Source organism: Arachis hypogaea, chromosome 1 (assembly GCF_003086295.3).
Source record: "Arachis hypogaea cultivar Tifrunner chromosome 1, arahy.Tifrunner.gnm2.J5K5, whole genome shotgun sequence".
Lineage (NCBI taxonomy): Eukaryota > Viridiplantae > Streptophyta > Magnoliopsida > Fabales > Fabaceae > Arachis > Arachis hypogaea.
Genome location: NC_092036.1, coordinates 91,348,974 through 91,369,916, shown reverse-complemented (window position 1 = coordinate 91,369,916; position 20,943 = coordinate 91,348,974). Strand labels below are relative to the sequence as shown.

Sequence of the window (20,943 nt, the reverse complement as noted above, 5' to 3'; positions counted from 1 at the left end):
AGAAAATAAGATCAAAACAAATTGAAAACTGAATCAATTAGTTAATTAAAAAGATTTTGAGATTAGCAATTAGAAAGATATGATTGAAAATTATTTTGAAAAAGATATGATTGAGAAGATATGATTGCAAATAAAAATGATTGAAAAGATATGATTTTGAAAATCTTTGACTAATTTAATGCAAAATTTCGAAAATTATGAGTAAAACAAGGAAAGGATATTTTTTTTTATTTTTAAATTTTAATGAGGAAAGAGAAAAACAACAGAACGACACTAAACTTAGAAATTTTAGATCAAAACAAAGAGAACAGACAAGAAAACTTTGAATGTCAAGATGAACACCAAGAACACTTTGAAGACCAAGATGAACACCAAGAACAAATTTTTGAAAAATTTTTAAGTGAATAAAAGCACAAAAGACACCAAACTTAAAATTTTTAGAAAATCAAACACAAATTTTCGAAAACTTAAAGGAAAACACAAAGAAGACACCAAACTTAAAATATAAAACTAAACTCAAATAAAAGACTCTAAACTAACAAAAATAAAATAGTCCTAATCTAAGCAACAAGATAAACCGTCAGTTGTCCAAACTCGAACAATCCCCGGCAACGGCGCCAAAAACCTTGTGCACGAAATTGCAATCACACTTTTGCAACTCCGCACAACTAACCAGCAAGTGCACTGGGTCGTCCAAGTCATACCTTACGTGAGTAAGGGTCGATCCCACGGAGATTGTCGGCTTGAAGCAAGCTATGGTTATCTTGTAAATCTTAGTCAGGATATCAGAAATTATCAGGATTGATTGTAAAAAGCAAAAGAACATGAAATAAGTACTTGTTTTGCAGTGATAGAGAATAGATTGAGGTTTTGGAGATGCTCTGTCTTCTGAACCTCTGCTTTCCTACTGTCTTCTTCTTCAAACACGCAAGCCTCCTTCCATGGCAAGCTGTATGTAGAGTTTCACCGTTGTCAATGGCTACCTCCCATCCTCTCAGTGGAAATGTTCAACGCACCCTGTCACGGCACGGCTATCCATCTGTCGGTTCTCAATCAGGCCGGAATAGAATCCAGTGATTCTTTTGCGTCTGTCACTAACGCCCCGCCTTCAGGAGTTTGAAGCTCGTCACAGTCATTCAATCCTTGAATCCTACTCAGAATACCACAGACAAGGTTTAGACCTTCCGGATTCTCTTGAATGCCGCCATCGGTTCTAGCTTATACCACGAAGATTCCGGTTAAAGAATCCAAGAGATATCTACTCAATCCAAGGTAGAACGGAGGTGGTTGTCAGGCATGCATTCATAGTTGAGAATATGATGAGTGTCACGGATCATCACATTCATCCGGGTTAAGAACAAGTGATATCTTAGAACGGAAGCAAGCATGATTGAATAAGAAACAGTAGTAATTGCATTAATCCATCAAGACACAGCCGAGCTCCTCACCCCCAACCATGGGGTTTAGAGACTCATGCCGTGGAAAGTACACAAAGAAACGTGTAAAGTGTCATGAGGTACAGATACAATGTCAAAAGATCCTATTAATAGTGAACTAGTAGCCTAGGATATACAGAAATGAGTAAATGACGTAAAAATCCACTTCTGGGTCCACTTAGTGTGTGCTTGGGCTGAGCAATGAAGCATTTTCGTGTAGAGACCTTTTCTGGAGTTAAACGCCAGCTTTTATGCCAGTTTGGGCGTTTAACTCCAAGTTTTATGCCAGTTTCAGCGTTAAACGCTGGAAATTCTGAGGCTGATTTGCCACGCCGGTTTGGGCCATCAAATCTTGGGCAAAGTATGGACTATTATATATTGCTGGAAAGCCCAGGATGTCTACTTTCCAACGCCATTGAGAGCGCGCCAATTGGGCTTCTGTAGCTCCAGAAAATCCACTTCGAGTGCAGGGAGGTCAGAATCCAACAGCATCTGCAGTCCTTTTCAGTCTCTGAATCAGATTTTTGCTCAGGACCCTCAATTTCAGCCAGAAAATACCTGAAATCACAGAAAAACACACAAACTCATAGTAAAGTCCAGAAAAGTGAATTTTAACTAAAAACTAATAAAAATATACTAAAAACTAACTAGATCATACCAAAAATATACTAAAAACAATGCCAAAAAGCGTATAAATTATCCGCTCATCACAACACCAAACTTAAATTGTTGCTTGTCCCCAAGCAACTGAAAATCAAAATAGGATAAAAAGAGAATATACTATAGACTCCAAAATATCAAGGAAACTTAGCTCCAATTAGATGAGCGGGACTAGTAGCTTTTTGCCTCCGAACAGTTTTGGCATCTCACTCTATCCTTTGAAGTTCAAAATGATTAGCATCTATAGGAACTCAGAACTCAGATAGTGTTATTGATTCTCCTAGTTAAGTATAATGATTCTTGAACATAGCTAGTGTATGAGTCTTGGCTGTGACCCAAAGCACTCTGTTTTCCAGTATTACCACCGGATACATACATGCCACAGACACATAATTGGGTGAACCTTTTCAGATTGTGACCCAGCTTTGCTTGAGTCCCCAATTAGAGGTGTCTAGGGTTCTTAAGCACACTCTTTTTGCCTTGGATCACAACTTTATTTCTTTCTTTTTCTTTCTCTTTCTTTCTTCTCTCTTTTTTTTTTCAAAATTTTTTTTTGTATCCACTGCTTTTTCTTGCTTCAAGAATCAATTAGATGATTTTTTAGATCCTCAATAACAGTTCTCTTTTTCCTTATTCTTTCAAGAGCCAACAATTTTTAACATTCTCAAACTACAAATTCAAGAGACATATGCACTGTTCAAGCATTCATTCAGAAAACAAAAAGTATTGTCACCACATCAAACTAATTCAACTAGTTTCAAGGATAAATTTCGAAATCCTGTACTTCTTGTTCTTTTGTGATTAAAGCATTTTTCATTTAAGAGAGGAGATGGATTCATAGGACATTCATAGCTTTAGGACATGAATTTTAGATTTTATTAATTATGAAATAAGAACAAGACTCAAAAATAGATATAAGATTAGACTAGAAAATAAAAATAGAAAACAAAAAACAAAAATTTTTTTAAATAGGCTCCTAATGATAGAGGTTTTCACAGAGTTAGGACTCAACAACCTTGATTTTGAGAAGTGGATGCTCCCTCAACTTGAGATGAGAGCTTTTGGCGTTTCAACTCTTGGAGTTCACGCCCTTGCTTCTCTTGTTCCTTCAGCAATTTGCAGAGCATGCAGTTCTGATTCTGCTGTTCTTCCTTCAGTTGCTCCATAGTTTCTTGTAACTTGATGATAGATGCTTCTAGGCTGGTCCAGTAGTCAATTTTAGGAAATTCAGGGAGGAACTCCTGCGCCCTCCTTTTGATAGAGTTGTCTTGCATTTGTCCTTCCATTGACTTCTTGGTGATTGGATGTTCAATGGGTATGAATTCATCTACTCCCATCTTTACCCCAGCCTCTTTACAGAGCAAGGAGATCAAGCTTGGGTAAGCCAATTTGGCTTCAGTGGAATTTTTATTTGCAATTGTGTAGATCTCACAAGCAATCACATGATGAACCTCCACTTCTTTTCCAAGCATAATGCAATGAATCATCACTGCTTTCTTGATAGTGACCTCAGAACGGTTGCTAGTGGGCAATATGGAACGCCCAATAAAGTCTAGCCAACCTCTTGCAATTGGTTTGAGGTCTCCCCTCTTGAGTTGGTTTGGGACACCCTTAGAATTGGTTATCCACTTAGTTCCAGGGAGGCATATGTCCTCTAGAACCTGATCCAACCCTTTATCTGCTCTCACCATTCTCCTATTAAAGGATTCAGGATCATCTTACAGTTGAGGCAATTTGAAGATTTCTCTTATTTTGTCCAGATGGAACTACATAACTTTCCCTCTGACCATGGTTCTGTAGGTATGGTAAGCAGTTCCAGTCATTCTCTGCTTATCTGTTAGCCACATATTTGAGTAGAATTCCTGAACCATATTCCTTCCAACCTTTATCTCAGGATTGGTTAGAACTTCCCATCCTCTGTTTCGAATTTGCTCTTGGATCCCCGGATATTCATCTTCTTTCAGATCAAATTTAACTTCCGGGATCACTGACCTCAGACCCATTGTTTTGTGATAATGGTCTTCATGTTCTTTGGTTAAGAACTTCTCTTGATTCCAAAGATTCTTTGGATTGTTCTCTTTCTTTCCTCTTAAATTGGTTTGTTTTCCCTTAGGAGCCATGATCTTGATGAATCTTGGCTTAGTGATCACGGAAAAGCACACCAAACTTAGAGGTTTGCTTGTCCTCAAGCAAAAGAAAGGAAAGAAGAGAGAGAAGAGAAGAGCAAATTCGAATGGTGTGGGGGAATTAGGGGGCCAAACGTGTATTTATAAAGTGGGGAGGAGAGATTTCGAAAAAAAAGAAAAATTTGAAAGAAGATTTGAGAAGATATGGAAAGAATTTGAGAGAAGGGTGAGTTTTTGAACAAGATTTGGGATTGATTTTAGATTTTTGAAAATTTGAAAGTGAATGATGAAAGGTTGAGATGCATTTATGTAGAAACGTATGGGTAAGAAAAGGAAAGTTTGAAAAAATTTGATTTGAAAACAAAATCTTGGTCCCCCCACCTTTCTGGCGTTAAACGTCCAGAATGGCACCCATTCTGGCGTTTAACGCCCATTTGTTGCCCCTTTTGGGCGTTTAACGCCCAGCCAGGTGCCCTGGCTGGCGTTAAACGCCAGAATTCCTTTATCACTGGGTGTTTTTCTAAAACGCCCAGGATGCTGCACACCTGGTGTTAAACGCCCAGAATGGTCTCAAAAACTTGGTGCACGAAATTGCAATCACACTTTTGCAACTCCGCACAACTAACCAGCAAGTGCACTGGGTCGTCCAAGTAATACCTTACGTGAGTAAGGGTCGATCCCACGGAGATTGTCGGCTTGAAGCAAGCTATGGTTATCTTGTAAATCTTAGTCAGGATATCAGAAATTATCAGGATTGATTGTAAAAAGCAAAAGAACATGAAATAAGTACTTGTTTTGCAGTGATAGAGAATAGATTGAGGTTTTGGAGATGCTCTGTCTTCTGAACCTCTGCTTTCCTACTGTCTTCTTCTTCAAACATGCAAGGCTCCTTCCATGGCAAGCTGTATGTAGGGTTTCACCGTTGTCAATGGCTACCTCCCATCCTCTCAGTGGAAATGTTCAACGCACCCTGTCACGGCACGGCTATCCATCTGTTGGTTCTCAATCAAGCCAGAATAGAATCCAGTGATTCTTTTGCGTCTGTCACTAACGCCCCGCCTTCAGGAGTTTGAAGCTCGTCACAGTCATTCAATCCTTGAATCCTACTCAGAATACCACAGACAAGGTTTAGACCTTCCGGATTCTCTTGAATGCCGCCATCGGTTCTAGCTTATACCACGAAGATTCCGGTTAAAGAATCCAAGAGATATCTACTCAATCTAAGGTAGAACGGAGGTGGTTGTCAGGCACGCGTTCATAGTTGAGAATATGATGAGTGTCACGGATCATCACATTCATCCGGGTTAAGAACAAGTGATATCTTAGAACAGAAGCAAGCATGATTGAATAAGAAACAGTAGTAATTGCATTAATCCATCAAGACACAGCAGAGCTCCTCACCCCCAACCATGGGGTTTAGAGACTCATGCCGTGGAAAGTACACAAAGAAACGTGTAAAGTGTCATGAGGTACAGATACAATGTCAAAAGATCCTATTAATAGTGAACTAGTAGCCTAGGGTATACAGAAATGAGTAAATGACGTAAAAATCCACTTCTGGGTCCACTTAGTGTGTGCTTGGGCTGAGCAATGAAGCATTTTCGTGTAGAGACCTTTTCTGGAGTTAAACGCCAGCTTTTATGCCAGTTTGGGCGTTTAACTCCAAGTTTTATGCCAGTTCCAGCGTTAAACGCTGGAAATTCTGAGGCTTATTTGCCACGCCGGTTTGAGCCATCAAATCTTGGGAAAAGTATGGACTATTAAATATGGCTGGAAAGCCCAGGATGTCTACTTTCCAACGACGTTGAGAGCGCGCCAATTGGGCTTCTGTAGCTCCAGAAAATCCACTTCGAGTGCAGGGAGGTCAGAATCCAACAGCATCTGCAGTCCTTTTCAGTCTCTGAATCAGATTTTTGCTCAGGACCCTCAATTTCAGGCAGAAAATACCTGAAATCACAGAAAAACACACAAACTCATAGTAAAGTCCAGAAAAGTGAATTTTAACTAAAAACTAATAAAAATATACTAAAAACTAACTAGATCATACCAAAAATATACTAAAAACAATGCCAAAAAGCGTATAAATTATCCGCTCATCACAACACCAAACTTAAATTGTTGCTTGTCCCAAGCAACTTAAAATCAAAATAGGATAAAGAGAAGAGAATATACTATAGACTCCAAAATATCAAGGAAACTTAGCTCCAATTAGATGAGCGGGACTAGTAGCTTTTTGCCTCCGAACAGTTTTGGCATCTCACTCTATCCTTTGAAGTTCAGAATGATTAGCATCTATAGGAACTCAGAACTCAGATAGTGTTATTGATTCTCCTAGTTAAGTATAATGATTCTTGAACATAGCTAGTGTATGAGTCTTGGCTGTGACCCAAAGCACTCTGTTTTCCAGTATTACCACCGGATACATACATGCCACAGACACATAATTGGGTGAACCTTTTCAGATTGTGACCCAGCTTTGCTAGAGTCCCCAATTAGAGGTGTCCAGGGTTCTTAAGCACACTCTTTTTGCCTTGGATCACAACTTTATTTCTTTCTTTTTCTTTCTCTTTCTTTCTTCTCTCTTTTTTTTTTCGAAATTTTTTTTTTGTATCCACTGCTTTTTCTTGCTTCAAGAATCAATTAGATGATTCTTTAGATCCTCAATAACAGTTCTCTTTTTCCTTATTCTTTCTAGAGCCAACAATTTTTAACATTCTCAAACAACAAATTCAAGAGACATATGCACTGTTCAAGCATTCATTCAGAAAACAAAAAGTATTGTCACCACATCAAACTAATTCAACTAGTTTCAAGGATAAATTTCGAAATCCTGTACTTCTTGTTCTTTTGTGATTAAAGCATTTTTCATTTAAGAGAGGTGATGGATTCATAGGACATTCATAGCTTTAGGACATGAATTTTAGATTTTATTAATTATGAAATAAGAACAAGACTCAAAAATAGATATAAGATTAGACTAGAAAATAAAAATAGAAAACAAAAAACAAAAAAATTTTTAAATAGGCTCCTAATGATAGAGGTTTTCACAGAGTTAGGACTCAACAACCTTGATTTTGAGAAGTGGATGCTCCCTCAACTTGAGATGAGAGCTTTTGGCGTTTCAACTCTTGGAGTTCACGCCCTTGCTTCTCCTGTTCCTTCAGCAATTTGCAGAGCATGCAGTTCTAATTCTGCTGTTCTTCCTTCAGTTGCTCCATAGTTTCTTGTAACTTGATGATAGATGCTTCTAGGCTGGTCCAGTAGTAAATTTAAGTAAATTTAGGGAGGAACTCCTGTGCCCTCCTTTTGATAGAGTTGTCTTGCATTTGTCCTTCCATTGACTTCTTGGTGATTGGATGTTCAATGGGTATGAATTCATCTACTCCCATCTTTACCCCAGCCTCTTTACAGAGCAAGGAGATCAAGTTTGGCTAAGCCAATTTGGCTTCAGTGGAATTTTTATTTGCAATTGTGTAGATCTCACAAGCAATCACATGATGAACCTCCACTTCTTTTCCAAGCATAATGCAATGAATCATCACTGCTCTCTTGATAGTGACCTCAGAACGGTTGCTAGTGGGCAATATGGAACGCCCAATAAAGTCTGCCAACCTCTTGCAATTGGTTTGAGGTCTCCCCTCTTGAGTTGGTTTGGGACACCCTTAGAATTGGTTATCCACTTAGTTCCAGGGAGGCATATATCCTCTAGAACTTGATCCAACCCTTTATCTGCTCTCACCATTCTCCTATTAAAGGATTCAGGATCATCTTACAGTTGAGGCAATTTGAAGATTTCTCTTATTTTGTCCAGATGGAAGTACATAACTTTCCCTCTGACCATGATTCTGTAGGTATGGTAAGCAGTTCCAGTCATTCTCTGCTTATCTGTTAGCCACAGATTTGAGTAGAATTCCTGAACCATATTCATTCCAACCTTTATCTCAGGATTGGTTAGAACTTCCCATCCTCTGTTTCGAATTTGCTCTTGGATCCCCAGATATTCATCTTCTTTCAGATCAAATTTAACTTCCTGGATCACGGACCTCCGACCCATTGTTTTGTGATAATGGTCTTCATGTTCTTTGGTTAAGAACTTCTCTTGATTCCAAAGATTCTTTGGATTGTTCTCTTTCTTTCCTCTTAAATTGGTTTGTTTTCCCTTAGGAGCCATGATCTTGATGAATCTTGGCTTAGTGATCACGGAAAAACACACCAAACTTAGAGGTTTGCTTGTCCTCAAGCAAACGAAAGGAAAGAAGAGAGAGAAGAGAAGAGCAAATTCGAATGGTGTGGGGAATTAGGGGGCCAAACGTGTATTTATAAAGTGGGGAGGAGAGATTTCGAAAAAAAAGAAAAATTTGAAAGAAGATTTGAGAAGATATGGAAAGAATTTGAGAGAAGGGTGAGTTTTTGAACAAGATTTGGGATTGATTTTAGATTTTTGAAAATTTGAAAGTGTATGATGAAAGGTTGAGATGCATTTATGTAGAAAAGTATGGGTAAGAAAAGGAAAGTTTGAAAAAATTTGATTTGAAAACAAAATCTTGGTCCCCCCCACCTTTCTGGCGTTAAACGTCCAGAATGGCACCCATTCTGGCGTTTAACGCCCATTTGTTGCCCCTTTTGGGCGTTTAACGCCCAGCCAGGTGCCCTGGCTGGCGTTAAACGCCAGAATTCCTTTATCACTGGGCGTTTTTCTAAAATGCCCAGGATGCTGCACACCTGGCGTTAAACGCCCAGAATGGTGCCCATTCTGGCGTTTAACGCCCAAAATGGCACCTTTACTGGCGTTAAACGCCCAGAATGGTGCCCATTCTGGCGTTTAACGCCCAAAATGCCCCTTACTGGCGTTTTTTCGCCGGTAAGCTCTTTTTCTCTGCTTTTTGAGCTGAATCCTTCTGTAACTCTGTGAATTCCTTCATTTTTGATACTTGCCTTTGTAAAAACAAAACATATAACCTGCTAATGACTGGGTTGCCTCCCAGCAAGCGCTTCTTTACTGTCTTTAGCTGGACTTTTACTGAGAATCACTCAAGTCCCAGTTTTGAGCATTCCTGCTCAAAATTGCCTTCAAGATAATGCTTGATTCTCTGTCCATTAACAATGAACTTTTTGTCAGAATCAGTATCCTGAAGCTCAACATATCCATATGGTGACACTCCTGTAATCACATACGGACCCCTCCACCGGGATTTAAGTTTTCCTGGAAACAAGCGGAGCCTAGAGTTGAAGAGCAGAACTTTTTGTCCTGGCTCAAAGACTCTGGTTGACAACTTCTTGTCATGCCACTTCTTTGCCTTTTCCTTATAAATTTTTGCATTTTCAAAGGCATTGAGTCTGAACTCTTCTAGCTCATTTAGTTGGAGCAATCTTTTTTCACCAGCTTACTGAGCATCCATGTTTAGGAATCTGGTTGCCCAGTAGGCTTTATGTTCCAGTTCCACGGGCAGATGACAGGCCTTCCCATACACCAGTTGGTATGGAGAGGTTCCTATAGGAGTCTTGAATGCTGTTCTGTATGCCCACAGAGCATCATCCAAGCTCTTTGCCCAATCCTTTCTTCGGGCTATCACAGTCCGTTCCAGGATTCTTTTTAGCTCTCTGTTAGAGACTTCAGCTTGCCCATTTGTCTGTGGATGATATGGAGTTGCCACTTTGTGGCTAATTCCATATCTAACCATAGCAGAGTATAGCTGTCTATTGCAGAAATGAGTGCCCCCGTCACTGATTAGTACTCTGGGAACACCAAATCTGCTGAAGATGTGTTTCTGGAGGAATTTCAGCACGGTCTTGGTATCATTAGTGGGTGTAGCAATTGCTTCTACCCACTTAGATACATAGTCCACTGCCACCAGAATGTAAGTGTTTGAGTATGATGGTGGGAATGGACCCATGAAGTCAATTCCCCATACATTAAACAATTCTATCTCTAATATCCCTTGTTGAGGCATGGCATATCCGTGAGGTAAGTTACCAGCTCTTTGGCAACTGTCACAGTTACGCACAAACTCTCGGGCATCTTTATAGAGAGTAGGCCAGTAGAAGCCACATTGGAGGACTTTAGTGGCTGTTCGCTCACTTCCAAAATGTCCTCCATACTGTGATCCATGGCAGTGCCATAGGATCCTTTGTGCTTCTTCTATGGGTACACATCTGCGGATCATTCCGTCTGCACATCTCTTAAAGAGATATGGTTCATCCCAGAGGTAGTACTTGGCATCTGAAATTAATTTCTTTCTTTGCACTCTGCTGTACTCTTGGGGTATGAACCTCACAGCTTTATAATTTGCAATATCTGCAAACCATGGAGCTTCCTGAATGGCAAAGAGTTGCTCATCTGGGAAGGTCTCAGAGATCTCAGTAGAAGGGAGGGACGCCCCAGCTACTGGTTCTATTCGGGACAGATGATCAGCTACTTGGTTCTCTGTCCCTTTTCTGTCTCTTATTTCTATATCAAACTCTTGCAGAAGCAACACCCATCTGATAAGCCTGGGTTTTGAATCCTGCTTTGTGAGTAAGTATTTAAGAGCAGCATGGTCAGTGTACACAACCAATTTGGACCCCACTAGATAGGATCTAAACTTGTCAATGGCATAGACCACTGCAAGTAACTCTTTTTCTGTGGTTGTGTAATTTTTCTGTGCGTCATTTAGAACACGGCTGGCATAATAAATGACGTGTAGAAGCTTGTTATGCCTCTGTCCCAACACTGCACCAATGGCATGGTCACTGGCATCACACATTAGTTCAAATGGTAATGTCCAATCTGGTGCAGAGATGACTGGTGCTGTGACCAGCTTAGCTTTCAGGGTCTCAAATGCCTGCAGACACTGTGTGTCAAACACAAATGGTGTGTCAGCAGCTAGCAGGTTACTCAAAGGTTTTGCAATTTTCGAAAAATCCTTTATAAACCTTCTGTAGAATCCTGCATGCCCCAGAAAGCTTCTGATTGCCTTAACATTGGCAGGTGGTGGTAATTTTTCAATTACCTCTACCTTTGCCTTATCCACCTCTATTCCTCTGCTTGAAATTTTGTGCCCAAGGACAATTCCTTCAGTCACCATAAAGTGACATTTTTCCCAGTTTAAAACCAGGTTAGTCTCTTGGCACCTTTTCAGGACAAGTGATAGGTGGTTAAGACAGGAGCTGAATGAGTCTCCATATACTGAGAAGTCATCCATGAAGACTTCAAGAAATTTCTCCACCATATCAGAGAAGATGGATAGCATGCATCTCTGAAAGGTTGCAGGAGCATTACACAGACCAAAAGGCATCCTTCTGTAGGCAAACACGCCAGAAGGGCAAGTAAATGCTGTTTTCTCTTGGTCCTGAGGATCTACTGCAATTTGGTTGTAACCTGAATAGCCATCCAAAAAGCAGTAATAATCATGACCAGCTAGTCTTTCTAGCATTTGGTCTATGAATGGTAAAGGAAAATGATCCTTTCTGGTGGCTGTATTGAGCCTTCTGTAGTCAATACACATACGCCACCCTGTGACTGTTCTTGTAGGAACCAGTTCATTTTTTCATTATGAACCACTGTCATGCCTCCCTTTTTGGGGACAACTTGGACAGGGCTCACCCAGGGGCTATCAGAAATAGGATAAATAATCCCAGCCTCTAGTAATTTAGTGACCTCTTTCTGCACCACCTTCTTAATGGCAGGATTTAGCCTCCTCTGTGGTTGGACCACTGGTTTGGTATTATCCTCCAACAGGATTTTGTGCATGCATCTAGCTGGGCTAATGCCCTTAAGATCACTTATGGACCACCCAAGAGCTGTCTTGTGTGTCCTTAGCACTTGAATCAGTGCTTCCTCTTCCTGTGGATTTAAAGCAGAGCTTATAATCACTGGAAAAGTGTCACTTTCTCCCAGAAATGCATACTTCAGGGATGGTGGTAGTGGTTTGAGTTCAGGTTTGGGAGGCTTATCCTCCTCCTGAGGAATTTTCGAAAATTCCTTTGTTTCCACTGATTCTTCTTGATCAGGTTGAGCATCCTTGAAGATGTCCTCAAGCTCTGATTCTAGGCTTTCAGTCATATTGACCTCTTCTACCAGAAAGTCAATAATGTCAGCGCCCATGCAGTCATTTGGTGTGTCTGGATGCTGCATAGCTTTTACAGCATTCAACTTGAACTCATCCTCATTGACTCTCAGGGTTACTTCCCCTTTTTGTACATCAATGAGAGTTCGTCCAGTTGCTAGGAAAGGTCTTCCTAGAATGAGAGTTGCACTCTTGTGCTCCTCCATTTCCAGCACCACAAAGTCAGTTGGAAAGGTGAATGGCCCAACCTTGACAATCATATCCTCTATTATGCCTGATGGATATTTAATGGAGCCATCAGCAAGTTGGAGGCATATCCGGGTTGGTTTGACTTCTCTAGTCAACCCAAGCTTTCTGATAGTGGATGCAGGTATTAGATTGATGCTTGCTCCAAGATCACATAGGGCTGTCTTGGTGCAAGCACCTTCTAATGTGCATGGTATCATAAAGCTTCCTGGATCTTGAAGGTTTTCTGGTAAGCTTTTTAGAATGACTGCACTGCATTCTTCAGTGAGAAACACTTTTTTAGTTTCTCTCCAATCCTTCTTATGACTTAAGATTTCTTTCATGAATTTAGCATAAGAAGGTATTTGCTCAAGTGCCTCTGCAAACGGAATCTTTATTTCAAGAGTCCTTAGATAGTCTGCAAAGCGGGCAAATTGCTTATCCTGTTCCGCTTGGCGGAGTTTTTGAGGATAAGGCATCTTGGCTTTATATTCTTCAACCTTAGATGCTGCAGGTTTATTCCTTACAGAAGTGGTTGAAGAAGCCTTGTTAGAGGGATTACTGTCAGCACTCTTAGGTGTCTGATCCTCCCTTGGCATCTGAACGCCAGGATTGGGTGGAAAATGGGCGTTTAACGCCAACTTTTCCCCCTTTTCTGGCGTTTGAATGCCAGAACTGGGCAGGGAATGGGCGTTTAACGCCAGCTTTCCCTCCCTTTCTGGCGTTTGAACGCCAATAACATTCCTCTCTGGGCTCTTAGTGTCCTCAGAGGGATTTTGAACAGTGGTTTGGTTATCCCCTGTCAATTGTTCCTTGTTTGGCTTTTTGCTACTTTGAGCAGTGTTATTCAGTGTCTTCCCACTCCTCAGTTGAACTGCTTGACATTCCTCTGTTATCTGTTTAGATATTTGCTGTTTTGCTTGATTCAACTGCAGTTCTATGTTCTTGTTAGCAACTTTAGTTTCATGGAGCATTTCTTTAAATTCTGCTAACTGTTCTGTCATCAGGAGAAATTGTTGATTAAGCTCAATCATCTGTTCTTGAGGATTAGGATCAATGACTACTGTCATGACTTCCTCTTTTGGAGAGAACGCATTGCTAGAGTACAAATATTGGTTTTTAGCAACAGTGTCTATAAGCTCTTGAGCCTCTTCAATTGTCTTCCTCATGTGTATAGATCCACCAGCTGAGTGGTCTAAAGACATCTGAGCTTTTTCTGTAAGCCCATAGTAGAAGATGTCTAACTGTACCCACTCTGAAAACATTTCAGAGGGGCATTTTCTTAGCATACCTCTATACCTCTCCCAGGCATTATAAAGGGATTCATTATCCTCTTGTTTGAAGCCTTGGATGTCCAGCCTTAGCTGTGTCATCCTCTTTGGGGGGTAAAAGTGATTCAGGAATTTGTCTGATAACTGTTTCCATGTCTTTATGCTTGCTGTGGGTTGGTTATTCAACCACCTTTTAGCTTGATCTTTTACAGCAAATGGAAACAATAATAGTCTGTAGACATCCTGATCTACCTCTTTATCATGTACTGTGTCAGCAATTTGTAAGAACTGTGCCAGAAACTCAGTAGGCTCTTCCTGTGGAAGACCAGAATACTGGCAATTTTGCTGCACTATGATAATGAGTTGAGGATTTAGCTCAAAGCTGCTTGCTTTGATGGGAGGTGTACAGATGCTACTCCCATATGCAGCTGTAATGGGATTAGCATATGACCCCAGAGTCCTTTTGGACTGATCAATCCCACTTAAGTCCATAATGGATAAAGGGAAATGCTATGGATTGCAAATAGATAAATTTTGTTTTTTTTTTGAATTAACCGAAAAAATAAAATAAAAAAAAGGAATTTAAAATAAAAAATTCGAAAATAAAAAAGAAAATAAGATCAAAGCAAATTGAGAACTGAATCAATTAGTTAATTAAAAAGATTTTGAGATTAGCAATTAGAAAGATATGATTGAAAAATTTTTATGAAAAAGATTTGATTTTTGAAAAGAGGAAAGAGAAAAACAACAAAATGACACCAAACTTAAAATTTTAGAAAATCAAACACAAATTTTTCGAAAATTTTTAAGGGAAAAACACAAAGAGGACACCAAACTTAGAATTTTTAAAGATCAAAAAGAAACTAAGGACATGCAAATTCGAAAAACTAAAAGAAAACAAAAGCATGCAATTGACACCAAACTTAAAATATGAACTAGCCTCAACTAAAAGACTCTAAACCAACAAAAATAAACAGTCCTAATCTAAGCAACAAGATAAGCCGTCAGTTGTCCAAACTCGAACAATCCCGGCAACGGCGCCAAAAACTTGGTGCGCGAAATTGTGATCAATACTTTTCACAAATCAAATAATCCCCGGTAATGAATCCAAAAACTTGGTGCTCAATACCATGGCATAAACACAACTTCGCACAATTAACCAGCAGGTGTACTGGGTCGTCCAGGTAATAAACCTTACGCGAGTAAGGGTCGATCCCACAGAGATTGTTGGTATGAAGCAAGCTATGGTCACCTTGTAAATCTTAGTCAGGCAAACTCAAATGGGTATGGTGATATGCGAATAAAACATAAAGATAGATAGAGATACTTATGTAATTCATTGGTAGGAATTTCAGATAAGCGTATGAAGATGCCTTCCCTTCCGTCTCTCTGCTTTCCTACTGTCTTCATCCAATCCTTCTTACTCCTTTCCATGGCAAGCTTAAGCAAGGGTTTCACCGTTGTCAGTGGCTACCTCCCATCCTCTCAGTGGAAATGTTCAACGCACCCTGTCACGGCACGGCTATCCATCTGTCGGTTCTCGATCAGGCCGGAATAGAATCCAGTGATTCTTTTGCGTCTGTCACTAACGCCCCGCCCTCAGGAGTTTGAAGCACGTCACAGTCATTCAATCATTGAATCCTACTCAGAATACCACAGACAAGGTTAGACCTTCCGGATTCTCCATCAGTTCTAGCCTATACCACGAAGATTCTGGTTAAAGAATCCAAGCGATATTCACCCAATCGAAGGTAGAACAGAGGTGGTTGTCAGTCACACGTTCATAGGTGAGAATGATGATGAGTGTCACGGATCATCACATTCATCAAGTTGAAGAACAAGTGATATCTTAGAACAAGAACAAGCGGAATTGAATAGAAGAACAATAGTAATTGCATTAATACTCGAGGTACAGCAGAGCTCCACACCTTAATCTATGGTGTGTAGAAACTCCACCGTTGAAAATACATAAGAACAAGGTCTAGGCATGGCTGAATGGCCAGCCTCCCAAAGTGATCAAAAGATCTAAAGATCAAAAGATTCCAAAGATCAGAAGATGAAAATACAATAGTAAAAGGTCCTACTTATAGAGAACTAGTAGCCTAGGGTTTACAGAGATGAGTAAATGACATAAAAATCCACTTCCGGGCCCACTTGGTGTGTGCTTGGGCTGAGCATTGAAGCATTTTCGTGTAGAGACTCTTCTTGGAGTTAAACGCCAGCTTTTGTGCCAGTTTGGGCGTTTAACTCCCATTTTGGTGCCAGTTCCGGCGTTTAACGCTGGGATTTCTGAGGGTGACTTTGTACGCCGGTTTGGGCCATCCAATCTTGGGCAAAGTATGGACTATCATATATTGCTGGAAAGCCCAGGATGTATACTTTCCAACGCCGTTGAGAGCGCGCCAATTGGGCTTCTGTAGCTCCAGAAAATCCACTTCGAGTGCAGGGAGGTCAGAATCCAACAGCATCTGCAGTCCTTTTTAGTCTCTGAATCAGATTTTTGCTCAGGTCCCTCAATTTCAGCCAGAAAATACCTGAAATCACAGAAAAACACACAAACCTATAGTAAAGTCCAGAAAAGTTAATTTTAACTAAAAACTAATAAAAATATACTAAAAACTAACTAGATCATACTAAAAACATACTAAAAACAATGCCAAAAAGCGTACAAATTATCCGCTCATCACAACACCAAACTTAAATTGTTGCTTGTCCTCAAGCAACTGAAAATAAAATAAGATAAAAAGAAGAGAATATGCAATGAATTCCAAAAACATCTATGAAGATCAGTATTAATTAGATGAGCGAGGCTTTTAGCTTTTTGCCTCTGAATAGTTTTGGCATCTCACTCTATCCTTTGAAATTCAGAATGATTGGCTTCTTTAGGAACTCAGAATCCAGATAGTGTCATTGATTCTCCTAGTTAAGTATGATGATTCTTGAACACAGCTACTTATTGAGTCTTGGCCGTGGCCCAAAGCACTCTGTCTTCCAGTATTACCACCGGATACATACATGCCACAGACACATAATTGGGTGAACCTTTTCAGATTGCGACTCAGCTTTGCTAGAGTCCCCAATTAGAGGTGTCCAGGGTTCTTAGGCACACTCTTTTTGCCTTGGATCACAACTTTATTTCTTTCTTTTTCTTTCTTTTTCTTTTTTTCTTTTTCTCTCTTTTTTTTTCGAATTTTTTTTTTGTATTCACTGCTTCTTCTTGCTTCACGAATCATTTTTATGATTTTTCAGATCCTCAGTAACATGTCTCCTTTTTCATCATTCTTTCAAGAGCCAACATTCATGAACCACAAATTCAAAAGACATATGCACTGTTTAAGCATACATTCAGAGAACAAAAGTATTGCCACCACATCAAAATAATCAAACTGTTATAAAATTCAAAATTCATGCAATTCTTTTCTTTTTCAATTAAGAACATTTTTCATTTAAGAAAGGTGATGGATTCATAGGACATTCATAACTTTAAGGCATAGACACTAAGACACTAATGATCACAAGACACAAACGTAGATAAACATAAGCATAAAATTTCGAAAAACAGAAAAATAAAGAACAAGGAAATTAAAGAACGGGTCACCTTAGTGATGGCGGCTTGTTCTTCCTCTTGAAAGTCCTATGGAGTGCTTGAGCTCCTCAATGTCTCTTCCTTGTCTTTATTGTTCCTCTCTCATGGTTCTTTGATCTTCTCTTATCTCATGGAGGAGGATGGAATGTTCTTGGTGCTCCACCCTTAGTTGTCCCATGTTGGACTCAATTTTCCTAGGGAGGTGTTAATTTGCTCCCAATAGTTTTGTGGAGGAAAGTGCATCCCTTGAGATGAATCTCTCCATCTCCCATGACTCGGAGGTGAAAGCTTTTGCCTTCCCTTTCCTCTTTCTAGAGGTTTCTCCGGCCTTGGATGCCATAAATGGTTATGGAAAAACAAAAAGCAATGCTTTTACCACACCAAACTTAAAAGGTTTGCTCGTCCTCGAGCAAAAGAAGAAAGAAGAGAGTAGAAGAAGAAGAAATAGAGGAGATGGAGATGGCCTTGTGGTTCGGCCATGTATGGGAGGGTTTGGGTGGGAAAGTGGTTTGAATTTGAATGGTGAGGTAGGTGGGGTTTTATGAAGGATGGATGTGAGTGGTGAAGAGAAAGATGGGATTTGATAGGTGAAGGTTTTTTTGGGGAAGAGGTGTTGAGGTGATTGGTGAATGGGTGAAGAAGAGAGAGAGTGTGGTAGGGTAGGTGGGGATCCTGTGGGGTCCACAGATCCTGAGGTGTCAAGGAAAAGTCATCCCTGCACCAAATGGCAAGCAAAATTGCGTTTTATGCCAATTCTGGCGTTAAACGCCGGGCTGGTGCCCATTTCTGGTGTTTAACGCCAGCTTCTTGCCCTTTTCTGGCGTTTAACGCCAGACTGGTGCCCCTTTCTGGCGTTAAACGCCCAGAATGGTGCCAGACTGGGCGTTAAACGCCCAACAGCTAGCCTCACTGGCGTTTAAACGCCAGCACGCTCTCCTCCAGGGTGTGCTGTTTTTCTTTCTGTTTTTCATTCTGTTTTTGCTTTTTTTCATTGATTTTGTGACTTCTCATGATCATCAACCTACAAAAAATATAAAATAACAAAAGAAAATAGATAAAATATAACATTGGGTTGCCTCCCAACAAGCGCTTCTTTAATGTCAGTAGCTTGACAGAGGACTCTCATGGAGCCTCAGAAATGCTCAGAGCCATGTTGGAACCTCCCAACACCAAACTTAGAGTTTGAATGTGGGGGTTCAACACCAAACTTAGAGTTTGGTTGTGGCCTCCCAACACCAAACTTAGAGTTTGACTGTGGGGGCTCTGTTTGGCTCTGTTTTGAGAGAAGCTCTTCATGCTTCCTCTCCATGGTGACAGAGGGATATCCTTGAGCCTCAAACACAAAGGATTCTTCATTCACTTGAATGATCAACTCTCCTCTATCAACATCAATCACAGCCTTTGCTGTGGCTAGGAAGGGTCTGCCAAGGATGATGGATTCATCCATGCACTTCCCAGTCTCTAGGACTATGAAATCAGTAGGGATGTAATGGTTTTCAACTTTTACCAGAACATCCTCAAAAAGTCCATAGGCTTGTTTTCTTGAATTGTCTGCCATCTCTAGTGAGATTTTTGCAGCTTGCACCTCAAAGATCCCTAACTTCTCCATTACAGAGAGAGGCATGAGGTTTACACTTGACCCTAAGTCACACAAGGCCTTCTTGAAGGTCATGGTGCCTATGGTACAAGGTATTGAAAACTTCCCAGGATCCTGTCTCTTTTGAGGCAGTTTCTGCCTAGACAAGTTATCCAGTTCTTTGGTGAGCAAAGGAGCTTCATCCTCCCAAGTCTCATTTCCAAATAACTTGTCATTTAACTTCATGATTGCTCCAAGGTATTTAGCAACTTGCTCTTCAGTGACATACTCATCCTCTTCAGAGGAAGAATACTCATCAGAGCTCATGAATGGCAGAAGTAAGTCCAATGGAATCTCTATGGTCTCATTTTGAGCCTCAGATTCCCATGGTTCCTCATTGGGGAACTCATTGGAGGCCAGTGGACGTCCATTGAGGTCTTCCTCAGTGGCGTTCACTGCCTCTCCTTCCTCCCAAAATTCGGCCATGTTGATGGCCTTGGACTCTCCTTTTGGATTTTCTTCTGTATTGCTTGGGAGAGTACTAGGAGGGAGTTCAGTAATTCTCTTGTTCAGCTGACCCACTTGTGCCTCCAAGTTTCTAATGGAGGACCTTGTTTCAGTCATGAAACTTTGAGTGGTTTTGATTAGATCAGAGACCATGGTTGCTAAGTCAGAGGTATTCTGCTTAGAACTCTCTGTCTGTTGCTGAGAAGATGATGGAAAAGGCTTGCTATTGCTAAACCTGTTTCTTCCAGCATTATTATTGTTGAAACCTTGTTGAGGTCTCTGTTGATCCTTCCATGAGAAATTTGGATGATTTCTCCATGAAGGATTATAGGTGTTTCCATAGGATTCTCCCATGTAATTCACCTCTTCCATTGAAGGGTTCTCAGGATCATAGGCTTCTTCCTCAGATGAAGCCTCCTTAGTACTGCTTGGTGCATTTTGCATTCCAGACAGACTTTGAGAAATCATATTGACTTGTTGAGTCAATGTTTTGTTCTGAGCCAATATGGCATTCAGAGTGTCAATCTCAAGAACTCCTTTCTTCTGACTAGTCCCATTGTTCACAGGATTTCTTTCAGAAGTGTACATGAATTGGTTATTTGCAACCATTTCAATCAGCTCTTGAGCTTTTGTAGGCGTCTTCTTCAGATGAAGAGAGCCTCCAGCAGAGCTATCCAAAGACATCTTGGACAGTTCAGACAGACCATCATAGAAAATACCTATGATGCTCCATTCAGAAAGCATATCAGAGGGACACTTTCTGATTAATTGTTTGTATCTTTCCCAAGCTTCATAGAGGGATTCTCCTTCCTTCTGTCAGAAGGTTTGGACTTCCACTCTAAGCTTACTCAATTTTTGAGGTGGAAAGAACGTTGCCAAGAAGGCATTGACTAGCTTTTCCCAAGAGTCCAGGCTTTCTTTAGGTTGAGAGTCCAACCATGTCCTAGCTCCGTCTCTTATAGCAAAAGGGAATAGCATAAGTCTGTAGACCTCAGGGTCAACCCCATTAGTCTTGACAGTGTCACAGATTTGCAAGAATTCAGCTAAAAACTGATGAGGATCTTCCAATGGAAGTCCATGGAACTTGCAATTCTGTTGCATTAGAGAAACTAATTGAGGCTTAAGCTCAAAGTTGTTTGCTCCAATGGCAGGGATAGAGATGCTTCTCCCATAAAAGTCGGGAGTAGGTGCAGTAAAGTCACCCAGCACCTTCCTTGCATTGTTGGCATTGTTGTTGTTTTCGGCTGCCATGGGTTCTTCTTCTTTGAAGATTTCTGTTATGTCCTCTACAGAGAGTTGTGCTTTGGCTTCTCTTAGCTTTCTCTTCAAGGTCCTTTCAGGTTCAGGATCAGCCTCAACAAGAATGCTTTTGTCTTTGCTCCTGCTCATAAGAAAGAGAAGGGAACAAGAAAATGTGGAATCCTCTATGTCACAATATAGAGATTCCTTTAGGTGTCAGAGGAAAAGAAAAGTAGAAGACAGAAGTAGAAAATTCAAACTTATCAAAGGAG

The 20,943-nt window shown here is 40.4% G+C and overlaps 1 non-coding gene across 1 annotated transcript; it reads left to right on the top strand.

Moving 5' to 3' along the window:
• Positions 1-20,170: 20,170 nt before the first annotated feature.
• Positions 20,171-20,278, top strand: LOC112711241 (small nucleolar RNA R71). Its single transcript, XR_003157374.1, has one exon. It is a non-coding gene; the product is annotated as a small nucleolar RNA R71 (small nucleolar RNA).
• The last annotated feature ends 665 nt before the right edge of the window (positions 20,279-20,943 follow it).